The sequence below is a fragment of the Ovis aries genome, chromosome 24 (genome assembly GCF_016772045.2).
Source record: "Ovis aries strain OAR_USU_Benz2616 breed Rambouillet chromosome 24, ARS-UI_Ramb_v3.0, whole genome shotgun sequence".
NCBI lineage: Eukaryota > Metazoa > Chordata > Mammalia > Artiodactyla > Bovidae > Ovis > Ovis aries.
Genome location: NC_056077.1, coordinates 28,469,140 through 28,476,258, shown reverse-complemented (window position 1 = coordinate 28,476,258; position 7,119 = coordinate 28,469,140).

Genomic DNA, 7,119 nt, shown 5'->3' with positions numbered 1-7,119 from the left:
GCCTGTCTGCCTCAGTGGTGGGCTCTGGCGGGTGGGGTTCTGTTGAGCGGGCAGTAGAGGTCTTCAGGGAGGTGGGAGAACCGGGTGACCCAAGCGGGTCTCACCTGCACCTCCTCCGCCCTCGTCACCGACCCACACCGGCCACACCTCGTCACTGACTCCGCGCAGGCCCCGCCCCAGCCACCGGCGGGCCTCACAGTGATTTCCAGTCTTGGGTGTCTAGGCAGCACTGGCCTCCTTGGATCCCTGGTGGGACCTGACGGGCTTGGCTCACCCAGTCAGCCCTCGTCCAGCCCGCTTCCTTCTGGGGCCCTTGCTAGGCTCCCCTATTCCCATTCTCTGGGTTAACCCAACCCTTCCCTGGACCATCCGGCAGCACTGCAGGGTGCCCTGTACCTTCTTAAAGGGAATGCTGTATCTGGTAGCAGAGTTGGTCACCCGGATACTGAGTGATGCCTGGCACTAGGTGAGCTCCACGCATGGGTAAAGACGACGCTCTCTCCACCCTGGAGAGTAATGTACAAATTCGCAAGCACTGACCTTGAGGTGAGGCCCACAGACAGGTGGTGCCAGAGGGGTCTGCCCATGCTGTGGTCAAGAGAAAGGATGGTCACGTTGAGGCTGCAAAGAGCCTGAGGTGAGATCTGGCACGTGGTCAGAGTTCAGTAACAGCGGGTCCCGCAGCCAGCAGAGATGCAGAGACCTCCTCTTCTATTAATACACAAATCTCACCAAAATCCTGATAATAAAACATAAATTTCAGGCATTTTTTAACAAGAAAGATAAGGTAAACAAAAAGTATGAGTAAGTCCTCCAAGTGAGTCTACTGTGTCTCTTCAGTCGTGTCCGACTCTGTGTGATCCCATAGACAGCAGCCCACTAGGCTCACGAAAAGATTTTGAAAATTAAAGAACAAAAACTCTGGCACTGGGGGACACTACACCAAATTCCCAAAAGGGTCACAGCATCTTCTAGAGCAGTGTTCTCAAAGCCAGGGTTCCTATCATCATCATCATCTTCAAACTTGTTAAAAATCAAATTTGCAGTCCCCACCAAGGCCTGTTCTTCAGTTGCTAAGTTGTGTCTCTTTTGTGATCCCATGGACTGTAGCCACCAGGCTCTTCTGTCCATGAGATTTCCCAGGCAAGAATACTGTGGGTTGCCATTTCCTTCTGCAGGGGATCTTCCTGACCCAGGGATTGAACTCACATCTCCTGCTTGGCAGGAAAGTCTTTACCACTGAGTCACCTGAGAAGTCCCCAGCAAGACCTACTGAATCATTCTGGGTGGGGTCCAGCAATCTGTTTTAACAAGTGCTTCAGGTGATCCTGATGTGTGCTTAGGTTTGAGAGGCACTGATCTTAATCTTGTTACACAAAGTTGCTGCAAACCAGCAACATCCACCTCACCTGGGGCCTGCCCTGATCTACTGATTCAGAATCTGCAGTTTAACAAACTACCCAGGTGATTCCTGTACACACTTAACAGTCAAATGCTGATTTGTGGATAAACAAGGATTTATTTTATAGTACAGGAAACTATATATTAGGTAACTTGTCATATCCTATAATGGGCTTCCCAGGTGGCTCAGTGGTAAAGAATCCACCTGCTGGTGTAGGAGATGTGGGTTTGATCCCTAGGTTGGGAAAATACTCTGTAACAGGACATGGCAACTCACTCCAGTATTCTTGCCTGGAGAATCCCATGGATAGAGGAGCCTGGTGGTCTACAGTCCATGGGGTCACAAAGAGTTGGACACAACTGAGCGACAGCATGCATGCAATATCCTATAATGGAGGAAAATTTGAAAAAAATATATATGTATGTGTGTGTTTGTGTGTGTGTGTATATATATGTATCTGAATCACTTTGCTGTATACCTAAAACTAGCACAATATTGTAAATTCACTATATTTTAATTTTAAAAAATAAAAAAATAAACCCAGAGGGGTCAAACAAACAAAATTGTAGAACTTAAACAAAAAAGTGCTAATCTAGAGAATGCCTAAAACCTAGTTTCCAAAATGAAGGAGGGCCTTATGTCCATCTGACCACAGACAGGATTAAAATAACTCTGATGCACTTGGCACAGGGAGAATGGGAGTACAGTGAGACAGGAAGTTGCTGTGACACCTCCCTCCATCTGTATCTACTGCCTCGATTGAGGGGGGACACCTCAGCCTTAATGGGAACTCTGTTTCCAGATGGTTCTGTTAAGTTCTTAACTGAACTGCATTCAGCCTCATGGGGCTTCCCACTCAAGAGCCTGGCCACGTGTGATCTAACCTGACCAGAAGGAATGGCCTGTCCTAGGGAGGCAAGGGTTTATGCAGCTTTTCTCCAGACTCTGTGCTTACTGCCTAGGTCTGCCTCTTCCTGTTCTGCTACCAACTGGCTACATCCTTGCCTCTTGTCTATTTTTAATCTTGGAAGCTGCTTACACCAAAGCCCAGTGTGACTTTATATTGGTTTCCTATTGCTGTAACAAAGTACCCAAAAAATCATGGCTTAAATCAGAATAACACCATCTTACAGTTCTTGAAGTCTGAAGTGGGTTTTATGGAAGCAAAATTGTACGTCAGCAGGGCCAGGCTTCTTCCAGAGACTAGAGGAGAATCTCCTTGTCTTTTCTAGTTTCTAGAGGCCACATGCATCCCTTGGCTTGTGGCCCCTTCCTCCATTTTCAAGGCCAGCAATGTAACATTGCCAAATCTCTTGGATCCTCTGCTTCCACTGTCATATTGTTATTTATTTATTTTTACTGACGTATGGCACAGTAGCAAAGGATCCGCCTGCCAATTCGGGAGATGCCAGTTTGATCCCAAGGCGGGGAAGATCCCTTGGAAGAAGAAATGGCAACCCACTCCAATATTCTTGCCTGGGAAATTCCATGGACAGAGGAGCCTGGCAGGCTACAGCAAAGAGTCAGACATGACTTAGCAACTAAACAAAAATAGTTGAATTACAGTGTTGTGTTAATTTTGTGTTAATAGTTGTGTACACTTTGTGTACAGCAAAGTGACTGTACATCTATATACACAACATATATCTACATTCCTTTTCATATTATTTTCCATTATGATTTATCTCTATATATTGAATATAGTTCCCCATGCTGTACAGTAGGACTTTATTGTTTTGTTTCTACATATACCAGTTTGCATCTGCTGATCCCAAATTCTCAACCCAGACCTCTCCTACCCACTGTCCCCTTAGCAGCCATCAGTCTATTCTAGATTCATCTGCATGGTCATATCTTTTGACTGACCTTTCTGCTTTTTTATAAGGACCCTTGTGATTACATTGGAACCACCTGAATAAACCAAGATAATCTTGTCTCAATATCCTTAACTTAATCACATCTTCATTTTTTTATCATGTTAAGTACCAGGGATTATTAATCAGTTTACTACATTCTGTCTTGCTCTCAAAGATTTATGTCTGTCCCACATGCAATGTGCATTCACTCCATCCCAAGATCCCCCATAGTCTCAACTCATTACAGCATCAGCTCAAGTTCAAACTTTCATCTAAATCTCATCAGCTCAGAAGTCCCATATCTCATCATTTAAAATGGGTATGAATGAGATTTTGAGTATGACCCATCCTGGGGCAAAATTCCTTGCTATCCATGAACCTGTGATTGTGGTGAGGATTAAATGAGTTCATACATAAAAATTCAAGAAATAAGAAGACTTCTGTGGTGGTCAGTGGTTAAGAATCTGCCTTCCAATGAAGGGGATGTGGGTTTGATCTCTAGCCAGGGAAGTAAGATCCCACATGCCTCAGGGCAACTACTGAGCCACAGCTACTGAACTCATGTGCTGCAACAAAAGCTCCCCACCTGCCTCAATGAAGATCACTCGTGCCACAACTAAGACCCAAGGCAATCAAATAAACTGAAAAAAATAGCCTTTCAAAGAATTCTAGAAATAAATTATCTGCCACTAAAACATGCCATTTCCTAAAACAGGAACAGGATAACAGTTACAAACATTTCAGTTAAAAAAGACAAAAGGGAATTCCCTTGTGCTCCAGTGGCTAAGACTCTGCACTCCCAATGCAGGGGACCCAGTCTCAATCCCTGGTCAGGGAACTAGATCCTAAATGCTTCAACTAAAAGATCCTTCATGCTTCAATAAGATCTAAGATTCTGCATGTTACAACTAAGACTTGGTACAGCCAAATAAGTAAATAAATATATAGTTTTATAAAGTCTCTGGGCTTTTCTTCAGGAAGGGAGGACAAAATAAATTTATGGGTTTGCTAATCTAATGTTCTGCTAATCTTGAAAAATACGGATTCTGATGAATTTTGGTATGAAGCAGAATTACAGGTAAACACATCTAACTTAGAAGCATTGAGAGGCAAAATATCATATATTGCATAATTTATATAAAACATCCAGATTAGCTAAATCTGGACAAAAAAATAAATTAGTGGTGGTTTAGGGCTGACTGGGAGGGGCAGAGGATAGATAACTAAAAGGCACACAAGGTTTCTTTTTGAGGTGATGAAAATATTGTGAAATTGGGCATAATGATGGTCGTACATATACATGAATACACTAAAGTCCATTCAGTTTTATACTTTAAATGGATGAATTATGTATGTGAATTATATCTCAATAAAGACATGTTTAGAGACATTATAAATCAACTATACCACAATAAAAAAATTTTAACAAACTGTTTAAAAAATAAACCCTATGATGCTCTTTGCTGAATCTACCACGAGAAGACTATTTTCAGCAACCGAACTGTCGACATTTCAGAAAACATCGACATCACTCTGGAGGGACACACGGTCATTGTGAAGGGCCCCAGAGAGATCCTGCAGACTGACAACAGCAGAACAGAACTCAGCCTCCTGGGAAGGAATAGGAAGGGACTCGGGTTAACAGTGGAACAGAGAGGAACCAGTTCCAGCTCATACAGTCTCTAGCCCAACACAGCACGTGATCAAGGGTGTTCCACTGGGCTTCCATCACAAGACAGTGTCTGTGTGTGCTCACTTCCCCATTCGAGTCCTTACTCTGGAGAGCAAGTCTCGTTTAAATCTGAAATTTCTTAGATGAAAAATCTGCAGGGCTCATATGAGGCCAGGGATTGCTTAATGGGTATCTCACACCCTGAAAGTGATTTGCATTGACCTTAAATCAGATTTATCTGCTTTGATCCAACAAGCCACACAGTTAAAAAATCAGGATATCAGGGACTTTCCTAGTGGTCCAGGCTAATACTCCATCCTCCCAATGCAGGGGCCCCAGGTTCTATCCCTGGTCAGGGAACTAGATCCCACATGCCACAGTGAAGTTGAAAGATCCCATGTAGAATACTGACCTAAGACCCGGCACAGACAAATAAATGAAAATAAATATAAAAAAAATAATAATATCAGAAAAATCTGGATGTTATCTATGAAAAAGAAACTAGTCTTAAGGCTGTCAATAAGATCTAAGACTTGTCTAGCTATAGAAACAAGAAGATGCCAAATGATTCCCAGGACCTGTTTGTGATATCTTTAAAATACAATGAAACTTGACCTTTTTTATTAAACTTTTATTATTACTATTTTTTTTTGCCCACACTGTGTGGCATGTGGGATCTTAATTCCCAGACCCATGCACCATGCATGGGATGCACAGAGTCTTAACCACTGAACTGCCAGGGGAGTCCCGAAACTTATCTTGGAAAAATAAAATAAAAGGGAAGTCTCACACATGTGCTCTGATCAGCCGAGTGTCCTGTTACTTGCTTGTTAGGCTCAAGGCTGTGACCCTCCCAACTTTACAAAAAAAAAAGCAAAATGGCTCTTGGAGGAGGCCTTACAAATAGCTGTGAAAAGAAGAGAAGCAAAAAACAAAGGAGAAAAGGAAAGATATACCCATTTGAATGCAGAGTTCCAAAGAATAGCAAGGAGAGATAAGAAAGCCTTCCTCAATGATCAGTACAAAGAAATAGAAGAAAACAATATAATGGGAAAGACCAGAGATCTCTTCAAGAAAATTAGAGATACCAAGGGAACATTTAAAATGCTAAAATAGACGAATACCAATAGACTTATATCATGCTTATAATATTTAAAGTTAGAAGATTGTAGGCAAAATATATTTCATTAACCCAGCTAGAATTTAAGAGGGAAAAAAGCAACAGTCCAGTTGTCTTGGGTATATTTATAAGCAAAAAGAGTATTCTTAAGTGAGGTATATAAGCAACATCTCAGTAAAGTCTTCCTCAGAGTAAGGAAAATACTAGGGTAGCTCTTATATTCAATCATTTCCTCTCTTTACTAATTTTATATTCCTGAATGTTTTAGTCATGATCTTAGAGCTTTGGTAGATTTTCCATGATGAAAGAGATTGTCTGCAGTAAAAATTTGTCATATGCTTTTTATGTATTGAGATTATATGATTTTTTTCTTTCATGCTATTAATGTGATGTATCACATTGGCTGATTTGCATAAATTGAATCATCCCTGCATCCTGAATGTAAATTCCACTTGATTCATGGTGAATGGTCCTTTTAATATGCTGCTGACTTTGGTTTGCTAGTATTTTTTCTTGTTTTGGTTGCACTGGGTCTTAGTTGCAGCATTCGAGATCTTTTTAGTTGCAGCACGGGGGATCTAGTTCCCTAACCAGGGATCAAACCCGGGCCCTCTGCATTAGGAGCTCAGAGTCTTACCCACTGGACCACCAGGGAAGTCCCGGTTTGCTAGTATTTTATTGACAGTTTTTGCATCAATATTCATCAGAGTATTGACCTGTAGTTTTCTGGTAGTGTCTTTTCTTTCTGCTTTGGTATCAGGGTCGTGCTGACCTCATAAGATGAGTCTGGCCTCTTCACATATTTTGGAAGACCTCGGGGAAGACTGGTGCAAAGGTAACCATTTTAAAGAGTACACTCAGTGACATGTGGCGCGCTTGCAGTGTTGCGCATCCATCACCTCATCTAGCGGCAGAACATTCTGATTACCCACAAAGGAGATATTGTACTCATTAAGCAGTCACTCCTCACTGCCCTCCTCCCCTCGCCTCTGGCAACCACTAGCCTACTTTCTGTCTGTATGGATCTGTCTGTCCTGAAACTCTCATACGGATGTGATCTTTTGTGTCT